Here is a 25,129-nt window from a genome sequence, read left to right as displayed (position 1 = left end):
ACAATAAGGAAGAAAATAATGAGCCACTTGACCTTTTCTCCCATAATGAAAAATTCATCTATGTCCTGCCAGCCCTCTTTCAATGGTATTTTGGTTTCTGAAGAAACAGCATAGGAAGGATCACAGTATGGCAAAGAGAAAAGTATGTGGTCTCTACTTGGTGCTTTAACTTGAAGGCAGATTGGGAAGAAGTAGATATGTCCCTGAGAAGCCTGTTTCATTTTGGATCTGATTCAGCTTCATTTCAGGGAAAATCTGAAATTTATTACTAAACTAGAAATGAAAAAGGAAGACAGAGGGCTGGGAGGACAGCTTAGTGGTAGAGTGCTTGCCTCGCATGTGCAAGGCCTTGGAACAATCCCCAGACTGGGGGTGGGGAGGGAAAGGAAGATGACATTTAGACATTTAGGTGGCTGTTGCTACCCTGAATTCCTTTCAGAGCATTATTAGCATAACTAATTCCTAATTCTTCCCCATTTTGTAGATATTATGACAACTGAAGAAATAATTATGAACACAAGTCTGTTTAGGCAATAACAGCAATGGAACTAGAAAACCATTTACTATCTGGTTACCATGTGTTAGGCGTATACTAAGCATAGCTATAGGTCCTGTCCAGCAGGGAAATTTAATTAAGAAAACCCTAGATTCTTAACAACAGTTGTCTTTGGATCTTGACATGAAACAGTTTGTTCTGAAGCCCATTTTCTCATTACACAAACTAGACCATACTTGTGGATCAAAAGACCCAAAGATCAAAAATCACCAAGGCTGAAGATAAATGAGTTAGGATACCTGCTGTATAAACAGAACATAGCATTTGCTTTACCAACCCATTCTACTTGACACTGCTTTCCAATCAATCCTTGATCTCAGCCCTCAATTTCCCCAACTTCGACATTGCAGTTGGTGTACCCCGGTCATTATTGGATTCAGCTTTCTGGGTTCTTTACTTTGCTATATATGTCCTCTACACTAAATGTGATTAATTGCAAAAAAAAAAAAAAAAAAAAAAAAAAAAAAATCTCTTCAAGAAACCTTCATAACAAAATACCAGATTCCCTATTAACAAGAAAAGGCGATCAAGTTTAAGAGACCAAAACAGAAAACAGGAGTCTGTCAAAACATACAGATGGCACAAGACAGCTCTGACCTCAGGCTCCTGTGCTGAAGGAGTCGCTGGAAAAAATGCTGAGGTATAAGAGCTGTAAGTGACTAGAGTGAACTGGGAAATAACAGTAAGTGAACTGGGAAATTCAGCCATCCTCCGAGTGCTCGCTTGCTCAGCAGGCCTTTCAGCTGAAGCCACTTTCCAGTTTGTGCATTTATTTGTCCTCTTCTGTATTTCATGGTTAGCTACGGGGATATGCACATTTGTATCTCTTTTTTTCCTTTTGGTTTTCTGTGTCTCTTTCCTCACTGTCCTCAGAACTGCTGGATGCTGAAGCATCTGACTGGGAAGTGTCACTTTCTGCCCCTACAAATAAAGCAGATTTTTTGAGAGACTTTTTCCTAGATTTTTTCTTGCTTTTATGTGGTTGTTTCCTTTTCCTGGCACTAGAAGCCCCAGTTTCTTTGGAGAACTTGAGGAATCTGCTGTTACATCTCTGGCTTCCTTCTTGTTTTTTTTCTTCTTCTTTTTTTTTTTTTTTTGTGTGTGTGTGTGTTTGATCTTTTTTCTGCTTCATTCTGTGAGATTTCCTTGATTTCTTACGTTTGCAGGATTCGTGACTAGATGATTTTACCTGGGGAGATGGTTTTTCCCCATTGATAATATCTTGCTGATCACTGTCTGTTTCAATCTCTTCGGGGTACAGCCCTTTATAACCCCTGTGACCCCACCTGTCTAGCATGTTAGCTTCATAATCATATAGCTTCTTGTTCCAGGATGTGGCCTTCAGAAAAAAAATCATCTTCCGGCATCCCAGCAATTTCATTCTTTGGCCTCCAGCAGTCTCTCTGACTTTCTTCATCAAAACCATCACAACGCATCCAACTTGAACTGCTGGGCAACATTTCCCTTTGGTCCCCTGGTAAGCAGCATCCATCTCTTTCTCTAGTTCTCTTATTTCCCACATACCTGATCCTCCTGAATCTTATTGTGAGCATCTGTATGCCAGATGGCATTCCTCAGGAGGACTTTCCCCCGGGGAACCCAGGACACCCTTCAATCCCTCCATCCTGAGGAAATCAGGCATCTTGTTTGTGGGAGAGGAAGAATCACTCCCTCACAAGATCTCCTCCCACCCAGGAAGCCAAGGAGTCAGGGCTCAAAGGCAGCTCTGCGCTTCACCCGCGTCCTTCATGAAAAGGAAGCCTGCCCACCGGTTATTGTGCCCTCATCACTGGCCCAGGCCATGGTTGCCTTCCCCGAGCCCAGATCTACAGGCAGATCTCTCTCCCGGACTCAGACCAGAAGGGGCGCTGGGTTGACTGGGCATTCCCCACCCAGGTTCTACTGGGATAGTCCCCCAAGTTGGGTTTCACTCCCCAGAAAGGATGCAGATGCTCTGGATGGGTATGAACTTCCGTGGGCCCCAGAAGTGTCTAGGGTGCTTGCATGGGGTGTTGAGGGTTCCAAGTGGAAAACAGAAAATACCCCCATCTTTGTCACCAGGATCCCTGCCCTCCACCCCCCATGGCCTTGGAGGGTATTCTTCCCTTCAAACACCCATCCCACACAAATACACATCAACATTATATTAAAAACATGAATTAAGAAAGACAGAGTGCTTTTAACTTTTGTGTGGAAAATTGGCAAAATGTTTTCATGTTTTATGTTATTAACCTTTAAATGGACCAGGCTTTCTTTTGAAATACACTTGCACTTTTATCCCTTTGTAGAAAGTAACATAAGATTTAGGTTCAGTTACACAACATTAAATGACAAATAAATCCCCAATTAAATTTGTTATTTTTATAAATTTAAAGTCACTATTCCAGACTTTAGTTTGGAGAACAAATGTTCTTTTAAATTTCTTGCTTTAAAGACTTGTATACCTGCAAGATATGAACACATTCAATATACAAAGAAGAGTAATAGCACCACAATTACATTGATGTTTTTATATTAACCAAGTTTAGCTTTTAAAGGAAAATTTAGATTCTTTAACATAGTGTAATACTCAAAACAGTTGTTGTTTAACCAGAGTTGTATAAAATCTTAATGTCTTCAAGACTAGTTGCTCTGAAGAATAAAACTTAACAGACATAATGTAAAAGTTCATGTCTATGTTAAGAAATTTTTATCAGTTTAACATATAGATTAAACCTTGATTTTTTATCAATACATTAATATTTGATCTTGGGGAAAAACCTTGAGTAGATTTAACTGATTTTTTCACATGCATATAACCAACTTAGTTACACATAAACTGGTTTAGAGTTGCCCTTTACTTACATAGACCTCATTGTTGTTTGTTTCCTTACACAAAGACTTTCTTACCCAGAAAGTTTTCCTTTTATTAAATAAATTTTTATATCTAGAACATTCAAATTTCTTTAGCTGTTAACCCCCTTTTAAATTTACATTTTGAAACAATCCTTATGAAATTTTTGAATTTAGATAAATTATTGCATTTTAATAAGGGGAAATATTTTATGTTATATATAGTACACTAATTGAAACACAGTTGAAACTGTTGGACCCTTTGTACATAGAATTACATCAGTTAGCTTACCAATATATGAAAACACAATTTGCAAGTATATCATCCCATGGAATTCAAGAAGAAGTTAGGAGTTTTTGATGTTACATGAACCATTAGCATTTTTACTTTGTAAATTAATCATATGTCTCTTGCAAATACTTTCATGTTTAGTCCCATACATATTAAATGCAATTTGCTTATTTTACTGTAAAAAAAAAAAAAAAACACAAGATATCAGACAAGTATATCACAGTATTTGCCATCTCTTCCTTGTTGAAGAGAAGTCCTAGATAATAGACATTTTATAATAAACACCATATTATTTTGACCACCAGAGAAACTTGTGAGCTAAGTTATTTTTTTCAAAGATGTCTTTACCTTTCTTTGTTTACCCAATTTAAATTGAACCTTTTGTTAGCACAGAAAGACTGGGCAGGAGTCAGCTCTGCTGTCTATTCAAAAACAAAGCTTCACACAGAAACAGGGGGTGCAGGGAGGTAATGGCACCAGTGGACCCAATTTCCTGGTGGAAAATGAACCACTGAACAAAGAAAGGGACTGGGTTTATATAGGTTATTTTTGAGGGATGGTCCAGTGAGCATGTGAGTTTGGGCACTCAGGAAACAGGTGTGAGAATTTGAAAATTCGTTCTTACTGGGCAATATTTTTACTTGGAGAAGAATGGAGGGTCTGGGGTCAGAGTTCAGCACTTATCTCTTTCCCCTCAGGGCCCCATTGTACTGTCACTGGGAAAGGATTTATTTGGGGAAGAATCTATGTCTTGGCTTCCTTTCTAGGGATTGTTCTATCACTGGAAAGAAAGAACTGAGAAAACTGTTAAGGTATGGATTTCTTTTTCATTCCCTTTTCTTAGGTCTCACTGTTTGAGATTTTTTTTCATTTTCCATATCTAATGCCTTTTAAATCACATGGATTAAAGGAATTTGGATCCATATTTTTGGATTTTAATTTATGAGCATTCACGCCAATTTTGACGTCATGTACATGATGTATGGACACACACACATATATAGACAGACAACACCATACACGCATAACACAAAAGCAAAGGCCTTATGGCTTTTTGTAAGTAAATCTCCATTGCCATGTTATAGATGTTTAAAAATCTCTAGAGTTGAATAAAAATAGGACTGATCAGAAAAACATTAACTTAGGTATGTGTGTAGGATCAAAAGCATGAGCTCAAAAACTATGGAATTTAAGAAAGAACAAGAGTCCTAGAAAGAATGACACAACTGTTAATTATTTCAGTAAAGCAGTATGAGAGCAAGAAAGAGAGAGGGAGATAGAGAGAGATGGACAGTGAGAGAGAGAGTGTGTCTTAAAACCATCTTTCTGTGTTGCAGGCCAGGAGAAGTTAAAATGACATTTTTTTTCTTTAGTCTCTGGCTGGCCCCCTGCTGGGTGTGCTGACTTTTTCCAGTTACATTCCAAGCACACTTCAGTGCCTGGGAAATTGCTGCCTAGGGCTTTTTAACCCTTTTTTCCCCAGTTGGTAATCAGGCAGGTTGGGATGCAGAAAATTAGGAAACATTATCATGCTCCTTACTGAGACATGCCACTGGCTGTTGGATTGGTCAGGGTTTAGGGAGGATATTTACCAGTTAGTTGTGCCCTTAAAAATCTCTTCAGAAGGGGAATGTTTGCCTGCTGATCGGCCCTTCACCACTGCTGTAACTTAGGGATTCTTGGATATATTAGGGGACCTGGGAAGCTGGCTGCACTGAGGGAAGGGGTGGTTTTTCTGGGGACAGTCCACCTTCCAGTGTCCCCACTGCCTACATGTGGGACATGGCTTGGTGGGGGTCCTTGGATTTTTACAAACTTTTGCCCAATGTCCAGTCTGTCCGCATTGGAAATAGCACCCAGGAGATGGGTTAGAGGCTCTAGTGGGGCTGCGAGCAGCTGTGGCTTTTTTGGATCCATCAGGGGCTGTGGCCATGAGCAGATGCTTTTCTTTCTCCTGGTTTAGCCTTATCTTGCCTATTGCTAAAGGTCTTGAAAGCAGCACTTAGAAATTGCTTCTGGAAAGCTTTGGTGCCCTTCTCTAAGTGTCTGAGTTTCTTGCTGACATCGGGTGCAGACCTGCTGATAAGGTTAAAATGTAAAGAGAGACTGCCACAGGGTTGTTGATATCCAAATTTGTATATTTAATGACTTCTTCAGTAAGTTGGGCCAAAATTAGTATGGGATTTTCTTCAGGCCCCTGGGTAATTTCCTTCATCTTTTCCCAGTTTACTTGGGTGTGAGAATTTTTCGACATTCCCTCCAGGAAGCAAGTGACCTTCTGCTGTAATCTGATAACCCCAGGGTCTTGAGGTTGGTAGTCCAGCCAGGTTCAGCTGAGGGAACAGTTGTGTCTGCTGCTGGGTAGATTTGGGGGTTTGGTCCTGCAAGAGATTTTTATGATCTCTAGCAGTCTGCCAAATGCAGACACGTCGTTCCTCATTGGTCAGGATGGAAGTTAGTATATAATATACGTTTGCCCAGGTGAGATGATATACCTGAGTCAGACGGGTGAATTCCTTCCTATACTTGGCAGGGTTTTCAGAAATAGAGTTTGTCCTCTATTTGGGACATCTCTCTCATGGAGAAGGGGATATGAACTCTGAGGGTCCCTTCAGCCCCTGCTACTTCCCAGAGGAGAGGGAACTTATTGCTTGCTGGGAGCATTTTTTGACCATGTCTGGTGAAATGATGGCAAAGGAAAGGGAGAGTGTGAAGTTTGTGAAGGGGAGTCTGATGGGGGAGCTGTGGGACTCTGGGAGGAGGATCTGATGGGGGAGCAATGGGGCTTTGGGGAGGGGAGCCCCAAGGGGAGATGGAGGCCTCAGGGGAGGCTATGGGCCCCAGGATCTGTAAGGGAGTGTTCATCAGCTATCTCTGGGGCTGTGAATGAGGAAGGGGAATGTAAATTTGTAGCTTGTAATTGCAAAGTAGTGCCAGGTTGATACAGGAAGGGGTTTGAGTGGAGGAGGAAAGGTCTGGAGGTATGGGGGATCCAAGTGCTTGCCATTTTGGATTAAATATTTTTCTAAAGCTTGTACAGTCTCTTGATGGAGAGTTCCATATTTGGGCCACGTATGCTGGTGATCCAATTTGTACTGTGACCAGACTTGAGTGCTGAGCCTAGTGAGGTGTTTAATTAGGAGAGTGGTATGGGAATAGAAGGTTTTAAAATTGGTGGAGAGACAGCCCAAGGGAGTGTCTCTGGGAATTGATTGGGTAGTTCCCATCTTTGGAGGTGTTTGACAGAGAAGGTGACAATGGAGAGCAAACGGAGAGCAAAGTGTCCTCCGCACTCTTTATGCCACCTGGTGTGCCAGTCATTGACTGGACTTTCCCACAAGGGACTGAGGAAACATCTTTCCCTCAACCCCAATGGTAAGGGGCTGGGTGCCAGTTAGCCTAAATGTGGAGTCTCTGTCCAGGGCCCTGGTTAATGAGGTATACCTCTCCAAAGAGATGAGAAGGACAGTGGTGGATGCAGGAGCAAAATGGCAAGTAGGCCCCTGATTCATAAAGTTTGCTTGCGTTTGATTCCTGGTCAGGGAACCAAATGTTAGCACAAAAAGATCAGGCAAGACGCAAACCTCATGAATCATCTCAGTTGTTTATTCAGGAATGAAGTTTCACACAGGAACAGGGTGTGCAGGGATGAAAGGTGTCTATGGATTCACTTTCCTAGTGGAAAACGAGTCACAGAACAAGGAAAGAAGCTGGATTTACATAGGTTATTTTGAGGGGTGGTCTAGTGAGCATATCAGTTTTTCTTGGGCACTCAGGATTTGGGGGTCTGTTCTATTAATCAGTGACAGTGTCAGTTTGAGGGTTTAGGAATTTAACCTTCTGGGTCAAGGGTCTGCAGACAGCATCTTGAGCGGGTCTGTATTTGAAGAGGATTACTGCCTTTTAGACACTGTCATTTTGGGGGCAATAAAATACTTTCTCCCTGTCTGTACTTGGCACCTGGAAAATCTCTCGGGAGATGAAGGCTGTCAGTGCACCGTGCATAGCCTTGTTTTTCACTCCCTTTTCCCAGTCCACGTTATCTTGGGAATTTTTCATTTTCCATATCTAATAATTCCTAAGGAATGACATTCTCCAAGATCAGGAAACTGCAGATCTTGTGGCTCATATCACAAACCTGACCATGTTTCAAGCTAAAATCTGTAGATATTCTGTATCTGAGCCACTCGCTTCTCTAGCTCTGTATGAACCTGGGGATCTAGTTATGTCAAGACCATACCTTCAAATTCTCCAAACTTAGACCCTATTTGGAAGAGACCTTTCCCTGTAATTTTATCTACCCCCTCTGCAGTGAAAATGCTTGGACAGGAGAATTGGGTCCACCACTCTTGGGTAAAATCCTGTCATCCTGGAATGACTCCCAGAGAAATTTCTCCTTCCCAAGTGTTGCTGAAAGCTTGGTCCTTGTCCCCAATTCCAATCCAATAATGAGAATACTATTTTGAGAAAAGGGAAAAAGAAGATTTATTGCTTTGCTAGCGAAGGAGAAGCACAGGGGACTCCTGTCCCAAAGGCTGTGATTCTGCCCATCATGGAGAACTCGGGGGCTTTTGAAGAGGTGATTCAAAGGCTACATTTCACGAGTTTTCTGTTGGAGTTGTAATTTGCTTGTTAATTTGGGAGATAGTCATTTCTGAGTTCTGGTACCATCCCCCAAATCTGGATTACTTCATTCCTATGGTGGGTGTGTGCTCAAGGATGGCTAAATCTGCCTAAAATGGAAAGAAATGTAATCCTGTTTCCCCTGAGATTAGGGAGGGGGAGATGTAAGCAAAAATAACCAACACAGTTTTGGCACCATAATGAAAATACAAATAACCGGGACAGAATTAGACCTTACATGGATCAGCAAGCTTTCTTTTATTCTGCAGCAAAGTCAATCAGTCGGGCACAGGAGGGCTCATTTTCTGAGTATGGAAATGGCCTGTGGGTTACAGAAGCCATCTGAGTTTTATAGTTTACAATGAGGGTGAATTAATCATTGGAGACTGTGGACGTGCTCTTCAGACCATCAGGGACCTAGTTGTGCTGGTTAAAATTTTAACTGAAGGAGGCAGTTGTAAAAACTCATGGTCACTGGGAAAAGCTCACAACTCGGTGTTCCCTGCTTATCTTCTTCCTTTGGGACCTTTCGTTACCTAGAGCTTCACTATTTGCTCTTCTTCTTCCAGGACTCATCTGTAATGGGAAAGGGTCAAAGTCCAGTGCCCAGCGTTTCAGTGTCCACCTCCTCCCTTTAGGACCCATTGTTGTTGGGAAGGGGTGAATGTTTGCTCTTGGTGGACTTGCTGGGGAAGAACCTGGGAAGGGATGAAAGATCACCCTTATTTCCATCAGGGCCCATTGTTACTGGGAAAAGATTGGGCTCAACAGTATGCCACTGGGTTGCAGAGAGATAATTGCTGGATATGTGCACTGTTACCCCTTTCCAGCACTTCTGGGCTATTTTGTGGTGCTGGGGATTGAACCCAGGGCCTTGTGCATGGGAGGCAAGCACTCTAGTGACTGAGCTATATCCCCAGCCCCTCAATTTTTAATGTTAGAACAAAAAGAAGAGAGGCACTCTACAAACTACTACTCATGCTGATATTAAATTGTGACTGAGATTGGGAGTCTCTGATGACCTCATGGCTGTGGTATGCCTGGTTCCTGGGAATGTTTCTGTGCAAGGGCACAGGATGCCTAGCTGCGGTGGCAATGCCCTGCATGAGGAGGCTCTGGGCAAGAGTCCTATCAGTTCTAACCTTGATCTCAGGCACACAGCTCCCAGAAATAGAGGAAATCTTTTGCTAGACAACCACAGTGTTTCACCAGCTCTGCTTCTCTTGTTCCTGCCCACTTTACAGTAACTTTTAAAAAGGACTTTCTTGAGAGCTACGTAAAGCTTCTAGCATTGCACTTTGCAATTGTGGATTGCAACTGTGGAAAAGCTATGTACATGTCCTACTTTCTGTAACTTTCCTGCATACAAAGAATAATGCTTGCATAGTCTTTAATCTGACAATGAGACATATGTAAATAAAGATTGCTGGCATAACTCTTTAGATCTGTATCTCTATCAGAGAGCAGAGCCCCATCTGATCCCAGCTTAGTCTTCATGATCTGTGTCTGTGAATCTTTATTTTCCAATCCCACTTTGCCCCTCACCAGAACCAAGAGTTTGGCTGTGCTGGTCACAGCATTAAATTATGGCCTGTAAATGAAACTTTATCACAAGAATGTCGTGGAAGAGCTTCCACTTTAGAACAAGGCAACCTTCAGATCTTTACAACTGTTAATCACATTTAACACCATCAACTTCATGCTTTCTAACATTACTGCCAACATGTCAAAGGCATAAGGATAGTTACTATTATAATATAAAGCTGCTACCCGACCCTTTATGCTGCAGTCATTTCCCTGCCTCCCAACTACTTGTCAGTCTGTGAACATCCTAGCTAGCTATTGGTTCATCAGTCAGCTTGCAAGTATTCTTCTCTGATATTGGTCTCCTGTTAGCCCGGTGGAATTCAACTGCTTAAGGACAGCTTCCCCGCCATATTTTCTCATGCTTTCTCTCTCCTACTCACTTTCTTTCTCTCTCCTCCTCGCTTTTCACACTCTCTCTTGTGCATGTCCTTTCTCTTTTCCTCTCATTTTCTCTCTTACCCTGCAGGGAAACACTCGGTTTGCTTAATAAACCCTCTTATGTTGATTCCTGTGTCTGGCGTGGTTTTCTGGGTTCTTATAACTATGAGACTTGTGACCAATATTTGTGGCTTACACCCACCATAGAGCATCTAAAGCAAGAAGCCCCAATCTGTTGGGAACAATGTTACCACACCTATAGCAAATGGACCAATGCTACTCAGGAATTAGGATGGACCCCAGAGTTACTATGCCAACACATTGTGATTTTTACCAACCAATGATTTGTTTGGGACTAATTGGTCTTTAGATTTGAAATTAGATGGCCAGTACCCAATGGGACCCAGTGGATATGTGGAACTCACTTATGGCCCTGGCTTTTCCCAGGCTGGATAGGGAGATGTACTATTGGGTATCCCTGGATGCAAGGGAGATGGACACCAAGAATAGGACAGCCAACAAATCTCCCCAATCTCAGACATAGGTGGGGGTGATCTGTTTTTCACTAGTATGATCATCTAGCTTCACTGTTTAGACCACAAATTGGCTTAAGAGATATAATATGGCACGTGGAAACCCTAACCAGTTATACTCAAGCTTCCCTCCACCAGGTTGAGAAAGCGTTTCTTCCTTAATGTTAGTGCAAAAAGACCAGGACAGATGCAAACTTCACGAATCAGCCCAAAGCCTTTATTCAGGAATGGAGCTGTGGTTCTGATGGTCCCACTTCCTGGTGGAAAATGTGCCACTGAACAAAGAAAGGGACTGGTTTATATAAGTTATTTTGAGGGGTGGTCTCATGAGCATATCAGTTTCCTTGTGCACTCAGGAACTTTTTTGGGTCGGGTGGTCTGTGGGCAGCATCTGGAGAGGATTTTCTTGGAAGGAAATTAACACCTCCTAGAAACTGTCACTTTAGGGGTGATAAACCCCTCCTCCCTATCTGCAGCCAGCAGACACTGGAAAATCTTTACTCTCAGTGCAGGGCCTTCTTTTCACTCCCTTTTCCCAGGCAACATTATCTTGGGGATTTCTCATTTTCCATGTCTAATATTCCAGACTCTGAAAGGAAAAAGGAAAGCAGGCAAGGACAGATTTAAGGAAATCCCACGAAACCACGCTGCACACAGGAAATCACATAAGGGAATTAATTAAGCAAACAGAGTGCCTCCCTGCAGGGTAAGAGAGAAAATAAGAGGAAAAGAGAAAGGAAAGAGAAAGGGCGTGCGCTAAAGAGAATGGAAAGCGAGGAGGAGGAAAAGCAAGTGTGTAGGAGAGAGAAGCAAGAGAGGAAAGATGGCGGTTGAATTCCGCCGGGCTAATGGGACCAATATTGGAAAAGGATACTTGCAAGCTGACTGATGAACCAATAGCTAGCTAGGATGTTCACAGATTGACAAGTGGTTGGGAGGCGGGGAAATGGCTGCAACAGAAAGGGTGGGGAGAGCGGCTTTGTGCATTACATTCCCCCGTTTCTGTTTTTATAAGAAAATCTTTTGCTCTCCAGTTCTTTCTGAAGCCTTCTCTCTCCTTCCTGCCTAAGTGACTGGGGCTGGTTTTGCAGGTGAGATGTAAAAAGTCCATTCTCCTTCCAGACTTCCAGAGGCAGATGGTTTTCATGGACTTCATTTCCTCAATTTGATTGATCCCCTATTTCTACACTAACTGCCTGTCCCCAATTCTGACTTCATTCACCCCTCTAATTCTAGGAACTCCTTTGCTGTAGGGAAAGGGGGTAATGACCGATCTGGCTTCTTCGAGCTGGAAGGGGGCAGCATGGGGCAAATAGTTTGGAGTTCCCTTTTTAGAAATCAGGTCAATTGAGGGGTCCATGGTAGAAGTCCGTTTGGGAAGAGCAGGTTGAAAAGGCATCTGGGGATGGGTGCTTCTATGAGAGAAGAACAAGAAGACATGAGTACTGAAATGAGATTGATACAATATAAATGTTGCAGAATCTGGAACATGCCAATGCATGTCATAAAGATGACAGAAGTCAATAATTCCTCACCAGGGGGTGGAAGAACTGAGAAGTTGTTCCCATAACAAGGCCTAGCAAAGGTCAGAGAGGACAAGGCCTTTATTTGGAATTTCAACATTGTCCATGTTATCAGGAATGTAAATACAACATTTAGTAGAGATCTCTATACTTCTGTTACTAGCAAACATAGATTAAGCCTACCTGTGTCTGTAGGCTTTAAACTGACTAAAACTTCTGACTCTGGCAGTTTCTCTTGATAGTTATCTGGCACATTTGCTTAAGAATCTCTTTTGTAGTTTTTAGTCTTTATTCTAGTGGGCTAATGCAAGTATACATCTTAAGTTACATTTAAGTATTATTTCTTTTAAATGCCCAAGAATGGCTATATTTTGGTTTTAACTGTTTTGTTAGGTGTTTAAGATCAAGTTGGTCAAAGTGACCTGTTCCTGTCTGTTAAAGAGTCAGCTGAGTTCCCACAGGGGTCACTCATAGAGAACTTAAGAGCAGCTTCTTAGCTCCATTAGTGCCATTGGTTAGGCAGGGTCTCCTCGATGAGGTGGCTCCCCTTGGAAGCATTAGGGGTGTCTCCCTTTTTCCATGACCCTCCTCTGCAGCAGGTGCATGGAGTGGCTTTTCCTCTAGAGGCCTCATCAATCTCCTTGCTCAGGAGGTTGTGTGACTCATAGTTGAAAACCTCCTTAGAGAAGTCCTCTTGTTTCCTGGGTTCAGACTAAGTTTGAGGGCAAGACCCAAATATGGACTTTTCTTGACCTCTGTATTTAATCTCAATCTCTAAGTTTGATTTTAACCATCAAGCAAGTCAGTCTCACCAGTCATAAAGTAAGAGTCCTGGGCTTTAACTTCAATGTCTATGACTTTACAGTTATTTACCCCCTTTTATCTAATTGGGGTTTACATTATCTGTCCTATAGGTGATGGCTTACTATTCCAAGTTAATTTATGGTGTTTGCTCTTGAAGCAGTACTTCTGCAAAATATTGATCAGGGAACAATTAGAGTTTACAAGGAAAATACAAAATGGAATCACCAACAGTAAAACATTCAGTTTGTGCAATAGCTATCTTGAATTTTGGCTGAGTTCCCGTTTGAGATCACAGTAATCTTTACAACAAACATCAAACTTTTGAACACAACTTTAAACGAGTTACAGTCAGGCTTACTTTGGAGCCATTCTAATGTGTAGCAGGGTTGTGAAGCAGAGCCTTATCTCAGGTAACGTGGGGCTTTTCAGTGAGGGGCAAAGGAGTATTAGAAAATAAAGGGTTATAAACACAGATTTTGAAGATTAAGCTGAGATCAGATGGAGCTCTGTTCTCTGATGGGAATGCAGATCTAAAGAGTTATGTCAGCAATCTTCATATATGTGCAATGTTAGGTTCCAAAGTTACTGTCAGGTGGGAGGAACCAGAGAAGGGAGCTGATGAAACACTGGTTATCTAGCAAAAAAATTCCTTTCTGCCCAGGAGCTGTGTGCCTGAGATCAATGTGCTGCCATGCAGTTAGGCATCTTGTGCCCCTGCACAGGAGCACTCCCAGGCACCAGGCATGCCACAGCCATGAGGTCATCAGAGACCCCAATCTCAGTCACTGCTGTCCCATTTTTGCTACTGCGCATTACACTCTTGCTTAAATGTCATTTTGAGAAGTTTACATATATTGACTCCTGAGTCTATATGAACATTAGTTAACACAATATAACATTATATCTAAAAAATGAATTAAAGAGAGGCTGAGAGAGCTTTTAAGTTTCCTTTTGTGTGGCAAAATGGTAAAATGCTTTCATGTTTAACCTTTAAACAAATCAGGCTCTCAATAACTTTTAAAAATACATTTAACAAATTTTACATATACCCTATTGATGACAGATCCTATAATAGAACATTAAATGGTAGGTTTACCATTACAGACAAGTTTAATTTGGAGAATAGCAGCTTGATAAATTTTCTACTTTGAAGGCTTGTATACCTGAAAAATATGAACACATTTAATATGTAAAGAATAATGTTTTTAAGTATGTTACTCCATGGAATAACTTTGTAAATTAATTAGATGTCTCTAACAAACACATTTGAGTAATACCATACATGTCAATTCTAATACACTCATCTTATTGTAAAAAAAACAAGATATCAGACAAGTGTACCAACAGTATTTGCCATCTCTTTCCTGTTGAAGAAAAGTCCTAGAAAAATTGATGTTAGATATTTTATAAACATCAACATTTTATTAGTTTGACCACCTAGAGACTTGTGAATTAATTTTAAGGACATTTTACTTCTATTAGTTTACCCAATTTAAATTGAACCTCTTTAAATCACGTGAATTAAAAATATTTGGATCCATTTTAAAAATTTTAATTTTTATGCACACTTATATTTAACACAAAAGCAAAGGCCTTATAATATTTATCTTCATTGCAATGTAAGGGATGTTCAAAAATAACTCTTAGAGTTGGATAAAAAGAACTGATCAAAAATCATTAACCTAGGTATGTAGGATCAAAATTGTAAGCTCAAAAATATAGCATTTAAGAAAAACAAAAGTCCTAGAAGAAAAACGATGATGGTTATTAATTAAAGCATGAGAAAATGAGAAGGAGAGAAAAGGTGAAATGGAGAAAAGTATTCTGGGTTGTAGCCCAGGAGAAATTTAAAATGGACACTTTTTTCCTTTGGGTTTGAGACTGGTCTCCCACTGTACCTTCCTCCATTTACATTTCAGTGTAAGCCTGTGAATCTGAAAGGGGCTAAAATATTCTAGCAGAAACTTGATGCTTAGGTCCTTTTAACCCTTTTTCCTGGTTAGTAATTAATTTAGGTTTGGACGCAGAAAATTGTGAAACAATTATCTCCCACTACTTGTGGGGAATGGGGCTGCTATATTACATGGGGAAGCAGGGGAAGACAGAGAAGCAGGGTCTGGAGGCACTTGAGCCTGCAGGAAGAGCTAAGAAGCAAGAAAGAAGAGACTTGAAGATAAGGAATCCCTTTCCATCTGCCCACTCGCCCGTGGAAGCTGTGTGTCATTACACAAACAGATTTTGATGGCTTTAAGTACCTTTAAGACTCTAACTTCTTTGAGCTGGGAGGGGTGTGTGGGGGAAGGGGCTTCCTTTCAGAGTTCTGGAAGTCAATGTGGGGCTGCAGAGGGGATGGGTGGGGGCAGTCCTGAGGTCACCCAAGCAATGTTAACTTTTCCATGCTGCTCCAGGAGATCAGGAGGCGAGCAGTGGGAGGAGGGATTTTCTGGAGTACTTCCTGGCAGTTGCGGCTGAGCTGACCACTTCATTAAAAAACTGTAAAACTAAAATGGGAGAAAAACATTATGGTAATATGTGAAGATTAACCAGTTCATTAGGTTAGGGAAACAATTGTAGCATATAGAATGAGACTAATTAGCTTACTAATGTGAAGGGTATGATTCTAGCTTGAAAGACTAATTTGTCCGTGTTAAGAAAATGATTTTGGTATGTAACTTGATTGAGGGCTCTTCTATTTTTAATCAAGGCCCAATCAGACTTGGGGTGTACTTCTTCCCATGCGTTCATGGGCTTGGTTACTTTGGAGCATAGCAAGCATGATTGATCTTGGAAACATATTTTTTTTGGTGGTTTAGTCATTTCCATCCTGCCTGAAAAATTACATAAAATAAGACCAGGGATACAATTAACAGCATGTCAAGACTAGCAACCCAGCTACATGTGTAGAAAAGCACTTGAAAGGGTTAAGGAAAGATTTCCCTTTAGCTAAAGTGCTCCAAGTTTCTTCATTATCAAAAGTAGGTGTTTGGGCATTAGCCATGGCCAGGACCTGAAACTGTAATTTTAATACATCCAAAGAGGCATTATGAAAAGGTCAAGTTCCATTAAATGATTGTGTACTCTGCCATTGAACCTCAGGGTCACTGTATGGAACTCTAGTAATGCAAAATTAGGTAATTTTATAATGGTATTGGAGTCTGAGTCCATTGCAAATCTTGTATTTGCTCTCCTAGCCATATAACAGAACCTTTTAGTTGTTGAAACTCACTTAAAATCTTCTGATTAGTATGTACTTGAGTCTGCCAAGTCTCAGTAAAATTCAGAGGCAATTATCTCAGGCAAGAAAACAATGCCAGCTATCAGCCACCAGATAAAATGTTTGGCACTTTTACAGGGAGCCAGGTGGCTATTGACCTTTATAAAAATTTGTCTTAGACTCTGCCACATCATCTGACCAAAACATTGTTGTGCTGTACAGTTCTCACGTTTAACATAATACATGATTTGTGGGGCATTATATTGTACTATTGTACCTGTTCAGACAATAAAACAGGGATTTAATACACATGCTGTGAAGAAGAATTCTTTAATCCTGGTGGATGTTTTTACCCCTATTAGTAAGGGAATAAGTTGGGGGCTCTCCTATGTCTGGTGTGTGCTATTATTGGAAAGGGTAGGCTTTGGGTTGTGGGGTTAAATGTCAGTTTGAGGAGTAAGGAAAACTAAGGTACAAAGGCTAGCTTGACATTGGTAGACAGGGATAAATAAGAGTCTTGCAAAAGAACAAATCTCAGAAGTCTGGGGACATCAGGGCTGTGGGACTGACAGAAGTGTACATCGTAAGTATTATTTACAAGAACTATTGTTTTTCTTCTAAATGCCCAGCTATGGCTCTCTTTTGGATATAACTGCTTTTGCTAGGCGTTCAAGACCAAGCTGGTCAATTGACCTTGTTTATATCTACTTTTAAGAGCCAACTGAGTTCCCATAGGGGTCACACTTGGGGAACTTGAGAGCAGCTTCTTAGCTCTTTTAGTGTCATCTGCTAGGTAGGGTCCCCTTGATGAGGTGGCTTCCCTTGGAAGCATCAGGGATGTTTCCCTTGTCCAATGACCCTCCTCTGCAGCAGGTGCACTGATTGGCTTTCAGCTCTCCAGTGGTCTCATCAATCTCCCTGATTGGGGGTCATTTGGCCAAGATTTGCAAAGCCCCTTAGAGAAGTTCTTTCATTCCCTGGGTTCAGGTTGATTCAGAGGGCAAGAGCCAAATATTGATTTTCTTGAACTTCTGTTTTAATCTTGATCTTAAACACCCAGCAAGCCAGTCTCACCAGTCTTAAAGTAAGAATACTTCACATATTGCTATAATGTTTCTCCTCTCCCTATTTTTAGCTTTACAGTTTTTTAATGAAATGACCAGCTCAGCCACAACTGCCAGGAAACACCCTAGAACACGGCTCACCTCCTGATCTCCTGGAGCAGCATGGAAAGAGTTAACATGGCTTGGGTGACCTCAGGGCTGCCCTCACCCATCCCCCCTGCAGCCCCACATTCACTTCCAGAACTCTGTGAGGAAGCCCCTTCCCCTACACACCCCTCCCAGCTCAAAGAAGTTAGAGACATTGTCCTTGCCTGCTTTCCTTTTTCCTTTCCGAGTCCGGAATATTAGACATGGAAAATGAGAAACCCCTAAGATAACGTTGCGTGGGAAAAGGGAATGGAAAGAAGGCCCTGCCCTGATGGCCTCCACCTCCCAGGACAAAGGTTTTCCAGGTGCTGGCTGCAGACAGGGAGCAGGGGTTTTATGACCCTCAAGTGACAATCTCTAAAAGGCAGTAATCCCCTTCAAAAACAGATCCTCTTCAGATGCTGTCTGCAGACCAGAAGGTTGAATTCCTAAGCCCTCAAACTGACACTTTCACTGATAAATAGAACAGACCCCGAAATCCTGAGTGCCCAAGAAAAACTGCTATGTTCACTAGACCACCCCTCAAAATCATCTATATAAACCTAGTCCTATTCTTTGTTCCATGGCTCAATTTCCACTAGGGAAGGGTCCACCAACGACAGTTCATCCCTCCATGCCCTGTTCCTGTGTGAAGCTTCATTCCTGAATAAACAGCTGAGATGATTCGTGAGGTGTGCATCCTTCCTGGTCATTTTGTGCTAACAGGAATGGCCTCCCATATAAGAGTTCAATTGGGCTGAGCCCTAGAGTTCCTGGGATGTTTCTGATTCTGATTAAGGCCAAGGGGAACACTTTAGGCCATGGTAGTGGCATTCTTGACTTGCCTTAGATGTCGCTTTAGGATATCATTTGCCTTTTCTACCTTTTCAGAGGGTTGAGGTCTCCATGCACAGTGGAGAGATTTTATGCATAGGACCTTTGAAATTCCCTGAGTGACAGCTGCTCCATTGTCACTTTGCTGTCCATGAGGCAGTCCAAAATTGGGGGTAATTTTTTGTAATAGGGCTTTTACTACTTCTCTTGCCTGTTCAGTTTGGGAGGGTTAGGCCACAGTGAATCCAGTAAAGCATTTACTATAACTAATAAATACTGGGATCCACTGCCCTTATGGATGTGGGTAAAATCAAGTTGCCAGTCTTCCCCAGAAAATCATCATGTGTTTTGTAATCCTAGAGGCTTTTTGGTGGAGCTAAATGGGTTATTTCTCTGGCATGTCTCATGGACATTGACTATTTGATGGGTTGTCCTTGGTATATATATTTTTCCCCTTCAGTATCTCTTGAGTTAGTTTGAGAGTGTTTCTCCAAAGGGAAAGATTGATGAAGGGTGTGTAAACCTGCCACTGAGAGTTAGTGGGTAAGTTTATTATCTTCCATCTGAATCCACCCAGAAGGTAAGAGAATGCTTTTCCTAGATAAGGCCTGCTGCGTCTCCTCCTGGTTGGATGGAAGTCTTATCTTTGGGGGAGGGCCTGTCCATAGTAGAGGGGTTAAGGTGGTTGGTTGGTGCAAAGTCCCATTAGCAGCCTCTTGGCCTGTTGAACTGCTTGTCTCTTGCCTTTTCATATCTCATCTGTCCCCTTTGGATGTCCTTGGAGTGTATTATTGCCACCTCTTTAGGTGAATGAACAGTTTCCTACATTTTTAACATCTGTTCAAAGTTTTTTTATGGAAGTTTCCTCAGTTGTTTGGAATCCTCTCTTTCTAAATTGCTGCTTGTGCAGGATTAGGTAGGCACATTTAGAGTCAGGGGAAATATTAACTCTGTTGTTTCTATAGCTGGAATGCTCTCCTCAGGGCTGTCAATTCTGCAAGCTGTGCACTTGTGGCCTGGGGGCAAAGATTGTGCCTGTAAAGCATCATGTCAGGTCACCGGGGCACGTCCAGCCTTGTCATCTCCTTGTTCCATAAAGGAGCTCCCATCTGTGTACATGGCGAGGTCTGGACTAGCCTGGGGAAAGGCTCTGATGGTCTCCTCATGCTGAGTTATGGCTAGGACTTGCTGGCAGCCAGGTCAGGATTTCCCTGTAGTGTTTTAGTGGGGAAAGTGGCTGGGTTTCAATTAGAGCAAGTCCTTATTTGAGTTACAGATCCTTCTAGAAGTAAAGCCTGGTGTATCAGGAGGTGACTATCTGAGAGCCATAACCCCGTTTTGTATTTAAAATCCCTGAGAGGTCATGAGAGGCAGTGACACTGAGGTGTCTTCCCAGGGTGGTTTTGATTGCCTCAGGGACTAGCAGGACAACTGCTGCTACCACTCCCAGGCAGTGGGCCTCCCAGAGACAGTGTCAGGCTCCTGACTGAGATATGCCACTGGCTGTTGAGCTGGTGATTCTTTTGTGTGACCACTCCCAGGGCTATTCCTTCTCTCTCAGTGACAGACAGTTATATTTTTCTCCATATGTAAGCTGAGGACAGAGGTTTGAAGTAGACCCCTTTTAATGCCATAAAGGCCTTAGTATGTCCTGGTTCCCACGTCAGTGCAGTTGTTCCTTGTTGTAGAGTTTCTTTAAGGAGGCTGTAAAGAGGCTTAATTTCCCATAGCCAAGAATCCAAAGCCTGCAGTGTGCCTTTATCCCTAAGAAGCCTCTATGTTGCCTTCATGTTTGGGGTGGAGGGTATGGGGCTACGGGCATTCTGTCCTTTTTGAGCTTCTGATTTCCTCAGATAGCTGTTATCCTATGTATTCAACCTGTCGTTGACGCATTTGAACTTTCTTTTTTGACATCTATAACCTCTATCAGCTACGAAGTTTAGGGTCTGTAGTGGCCCTTTGACATTCTTCCTGTGTGGTGGCACACAGGAGGATGTCATTTACATATTGGAGAACAACCACAGATGACCTGTCTCTCAATTCTGCTAAGTCTTTAGCTAGGGTTTGTCCAAGCTTGTGAGGGCTGCTAGTACAAAAAGACTGAGCAGGACACAAACCTCATGAATCTTCCCAGCTGTTTAGCAGGAGTGAAGTTTCACACAGGAACGGGGATATAGTAATGAAATGGTGTCAGTGGACCCACTGTCCTGGTGGAAACAGAGCCACTGAACAAAGAAAGGGACTGGGTTTATGTGTTACTTTGAGGGGTGGTCTAGCGAGCATACCGATCTTCTTGGGCACTTAGGCACTTGACCTCTTTGGGTTGGGGTCTGTGGAAGTGTTTGGGGAGGGTTTGCTCTGGAGGAGACTGGCCCGCCCTGTGACTGTTACTTTAAGGATGATAAGACTTCCTTCCCATCTGCAGCCAGCACATGCCCTGAAGGCTGTCACTGCCTGGCTTTCATTCTCTCACTCTTTTTTCTCAGGCCACATTATCTTGGGAATTTTTTCATTCTCTGTATCTCTTAAGTGCTATGTCTAAATCCCTGAGGGAATGCTACCCAGGTAATTGGAGATCCACTATCTGGTTCCTCGAAGGCAAAAAATATTGTGATTGAGAGTCTGGGGTATGCAGAAAAAGGCATCCTTTAAATCTAACACAGTAACCAAGCAGCAGCAGCTGGGATCTCAGATAACGGAATACATGGGTCAGGAATGACAGGGTGGAGGGGAACAATGGCTTCATTAGTCATTCTAAGGTATCTGACTAGGCGCCATTCCCCATTTGGCTTCTGACCTCCTAAGTCGGGCTGTTGCAGGGCACTAGATGTCCCTGTCCTTTGAGGTTCTGCATGATCTTCCATAAGCTCCTTTCTGCCTCTGGGTGCAGGAATATTGTTTCTGATAAGGAATGACAGAGGGATCCTTTAAGACTATTTTAACTGGAACTGCACTTTTTGCCCGTCCGACCTTGCCTTCAGTGGCCCATACTTTATGGTTTATGTCGCACATTAGAGGTCAACATAGTGGTTCTAAGTTCACCCTGATGGGAGCCTTGAGCTTTGAAAGTAAACCCTTCCTCAATACAGTGGTAGGGCACTCAGGGACTATCAGGAATGCGTGAGAAAACATCATCCCATCCCACCCTCAACTCAGCGGGGGAGGACATTTTCTGGTAATAGGCCAAGAAGACACCCCTGTACAATTAGTATTAGAGGAAAGAGGTCCAGGGTAAGAGTGAGCACAGAAAAGCTGGCGCCAGTATGCAAGAGGGAACTGACATCTGGGCTCATGTGTGGTGATAGGAGTTGTGGGGTCATTAGGCCCATCAGGCCTGTGGGGGGAATCTGGCCTACAGTACCTATGCCCCCAGGACATTCCTTTAATGATTGCCTTGACATTTAGCACAGGATCCCAGAGGTAGCCATTTGACCTGCGGGCATTCCTGTTGGAGAGTCCCTCCTTTCACAACAAAAACAAATCCCTTTTGTGGCTCCTGGTTCATTTCCTTCTTTTCCTTTCTTATCCAGGAAGCTTACTCCTCTCAGGGCCATGACCAGAGCCTCAGCCTTTTTCCTGTCTTTATGCTCCCTCTCCATCTTTTTCTCCTGATCTCTATTAGAAAACCCGGAAGTTGCAAGTAGAAGTGTATCATCTAAGGATTGCCAACTTTTGTAATTTCCTGTGAATGTCTGGGGCTGACTGAATGATAGAATTGTCTTCTAAAAGTAGGTGACTCTTTGTGGATCCACTGTGGTGTGTTTCTCATTGCCTCCCTAAGTTTCTCTACATGGTCCTCTTTCCTGAGGATCTTGTAGGATCTCAGATACTTTGTAATAATTAGTAGGTTTTTGTTTGATTCTTCTCAGGGCCTCAAGGATTAACATCTGGAAATGTCTAATTTTCCAGGCATCCTGTTCATTTGGATTCTGGTCAGGATCAGTTCTGGGAACTGCCTGTGCTCCAGATGGGTAAGTAGATTTGCTTCTAGTTTGTGCTGCGGGGGCATGAGTAAGATGTAGGTCTTCCCCAAATGGTTCAGCTGCTTTTAGGGCAGTCTCCTTCTCATTGGAGGTTAAAGTTGGGCTAAGTAATATCATATTGCTATTATATGATGCAATCAAACACCTAAGAGGTGAGATCACACATAGGACACAAATTTGGAAACTCCTCAATATACTTATCTGGGGCTGGGGTTGTGGTTCAGTGGTAGAACGCTTGCCTAGCAGAAATGAAGCACTCGGTTCAATTCCCAGTACCACATAAAAACAGATAAATAAATAAAGGTATTGTGTCCATCTACAATTTTAAAAACATTTAAAAAATTCATCTGGAGCCTCTAAAAACCTTTCTAAGTCTATTTTTTATATGTTTTAAGGTTTGGAGGGAGAAAAGTGTACTTAACTTTTTTGATCCGAATTCTCCCCCTGGCATCTCCTGGAGGTAGTGGATTGGACCTGCCTGTTGGGGCAGATGGAGGAGAGCTGGGTATGGAGGACAGGAGGGCTGCCAGTGGGTAGTAGCAAGAGGCAGAGGTTTCAGGGGTCCTTCTGCTTCCTTTCTCTCAGTCAGCGATTCCTTAAAGCCCTCTCCTAGCATGGCAGATACCACAACTGAGTCTAATTTACACTGTTGGCATAATTTGGGGTTTTCTCTTAAAGCAAAGAAAGTCTGGATGTATGGAACTTCAGATCATTTTCCTTGCCTTTTGCAAAATGCGTTAAGCTGTAAAATAGTATGAAGATTTATACTGAACCTCTGGCAGCCAGAATCTCCATCAGACAGTTTGTATTGAGGCCAGACCTGGAAGCAGAAGAAAATGAGGTGTTTTTTCTTGAGTGTGTGTGGGTCAAACGTATCCCAGTTTTTCAGTATGCATACTGTAAGGGATCCCACGAAAACCACGTCGGACAAGGGAAATCACATAAGGGAGTTTATTAAGCAAACAGAGTGTCTCCCTGCAGGGTAAGAGAGAAAATGAGAGGAAAAGAAAGGGAATGAGAAAGGGCGCGCGCTAGAGAGAGTGTGAAAGCCAGGAGGATAGAGAAAGTGAGGAGGAGAGACAGAAGGATGAGAAAAGATGGCGGGGTAGCTACCGTAAAGCAATTGAATTCTGCCGGGCTAACAGGGGACCAATATTGGAGAAGGACACTTGCAAGCTGACTGATGAACCAATAGCTAGCTAGGATGTTCACAAATTGACAAGTGGTTGGGAGGCGGGGAAAATGACTGCAACAGAAAGGGTGGGGAGAGCAGCTTTGTACATTACACATACTAGTGGTGAACCTGGCATACCTGTTGAGAACCAAGCTCCCATCTGAGTGAGAAAATAAATAAATAAAACAGAGACATCGGCGTCTGCTCCAGAGGAAACTGTCCGTTCACTAGGGATGTCTCTGAACTCTGCCAGTCCAGCACGATGACTCTCACCACACGGTTCTGCCATTTTTATTGCTGGATGCATTGATAGTGACAGAAAACAAGGGACTTTGCTTGCCTCCCATCAAAGACCCTGGAGAATTCTGGCTTAGAGGCATAACTGACTTTCTGCCACTCTAAGCTTTCAAATTTGATGACCCACAGAAAATAAAAAGGCCTATCATGGGGGACATTTCTCTGCTCTGTGGGCTAAAGGAATCTCCGGAGGGTAAGGAGGATCTCTATGCTCCCCTTTTCCTAGAGGAGTTAAGAAATGGGGGAATTGAAAATGCCTCACTTTGGCAGCTAAAGGAACTTACGGGGCACACTGGAGCAGAGAAGCTACAACAGGGAGAACCCCTACAGGCTTGTAAAAGCTTAATATGTGAACACAGGAAAGAAGGCACTTCCTTAGGAACCACTCCATGGGAAATATCCCTCTCTCCTAAGGTAGTGTCCCATCTGCGAGGGGAGCGGGGTTCTCCGGGTGTGAGCGTGGGAGCATGCAGCATTGCTCATCCAGAGACCACTTGTGTTAACTGGGGTTTTGCTCAATGCCGCTTGATGGACCAGTCACCACAGGATACCCCATGAGGGCAGTCATGAGGGGAGTCAGGAAAGGAACCTTTGAGGTTCACCTGGGAGTGGCCCCAGCCAGAAGCTCGCAGTTGTTCCAACCCTTTGTCCATCTCCATACATCCAAAGGCAGACTGGGATTAGAGTGGACTAATGCCAGATACCCTCTGAGCCTGGATAGGATAGTGATTAATGGCTTTGGCAAAACCCAACATGCCTGATGTGTAGGAAATGTGATTGGAAACCACCTAGGCCATGAATTCTGTCACCCCATTCTTGTGGAATGGTGGCTTGCACTAACTGCATTTAATTAGCTGATGGGTGTCCATTATTGTCCTCCAAAAAGAAAGGCAAAAAAGACACACCTCAGAAATATGTGGGACACATGTGAAGGAGCTTACCTCGATGTAGATCCCAGATGAGCCCCCAGAGATACTGGTGTTGTGAATCCAACTTGGGTCCCGTTCGCAGATGTGGAAGAAAGAACACCCCGGAAATGCCCAGGGAAGCACACAAAAGAAGTTTTACTTAGAGGATAGAACAGAGACAGAATTCTCCAGGGAGGAAGAAGGGGATCCTGAGCTGGCATCCATGGGAAGGGGGTGTCCTGCCCTTTTTATCCTTTCTTCTCATTCCTTACCTTCCCTTATCTTGTTTATGTGCCCCAAAATTGGAATAGAAATCTTCCAGGGTTGTCTCTGTGTCTGGCCAAAAGAGAGGGAAAGGAGCCCCTCCCCCCAAAAAGGTATTTCATTAACAACTTCTTGTT

The 25,129-nt window shown here is 42.8% G+C and overlaps 1 long non-coding RNA gene and 1 pseudogene across 2 annotated transcripts in view; one reads left to right on the top strand and one right to left on the bottom strand.

Moving 5' to 3' along the window:
• The window catches only part of LOC306646932, a 332,017-nt gene that overhangs the window by 103,496 nt on the left and 203,392 nt on the right, over positions 1 to 25,129 (top strand). The window lies entirely within an intron of this gene.
• Positions 1,353 to 17,618, bottom strand: LOC306646411 (uncharacterized protein NKAPD1-like; annotated as a pseudogene). The gene is made up of 2 exons: positions 17,548 to 17,618; positions 1,353 to 2,165 (listed from the first exon to the last, which is right to left on the bottom strand). The product of its transcript is annotated as an uncharacterized protein NKAPD1-like (transcript).

This window comes from Sciurus vulgaris (assembly GCF_902686455.1).
Source record: "Sciurus vulgaris genome assembly, chromosome: 16".
Lineage (NCBI taxonomy): Eukaryota > Metazoa > Chordata > Mammalia > Rodentia > Sciuridae > Sciurus > Sciurus vulgaris.
The sequence above is the reverse complement of the archived record's forward strand: the minus strand, read 5'-3'. Positions and strand labels throughout refer to the sequence as shown.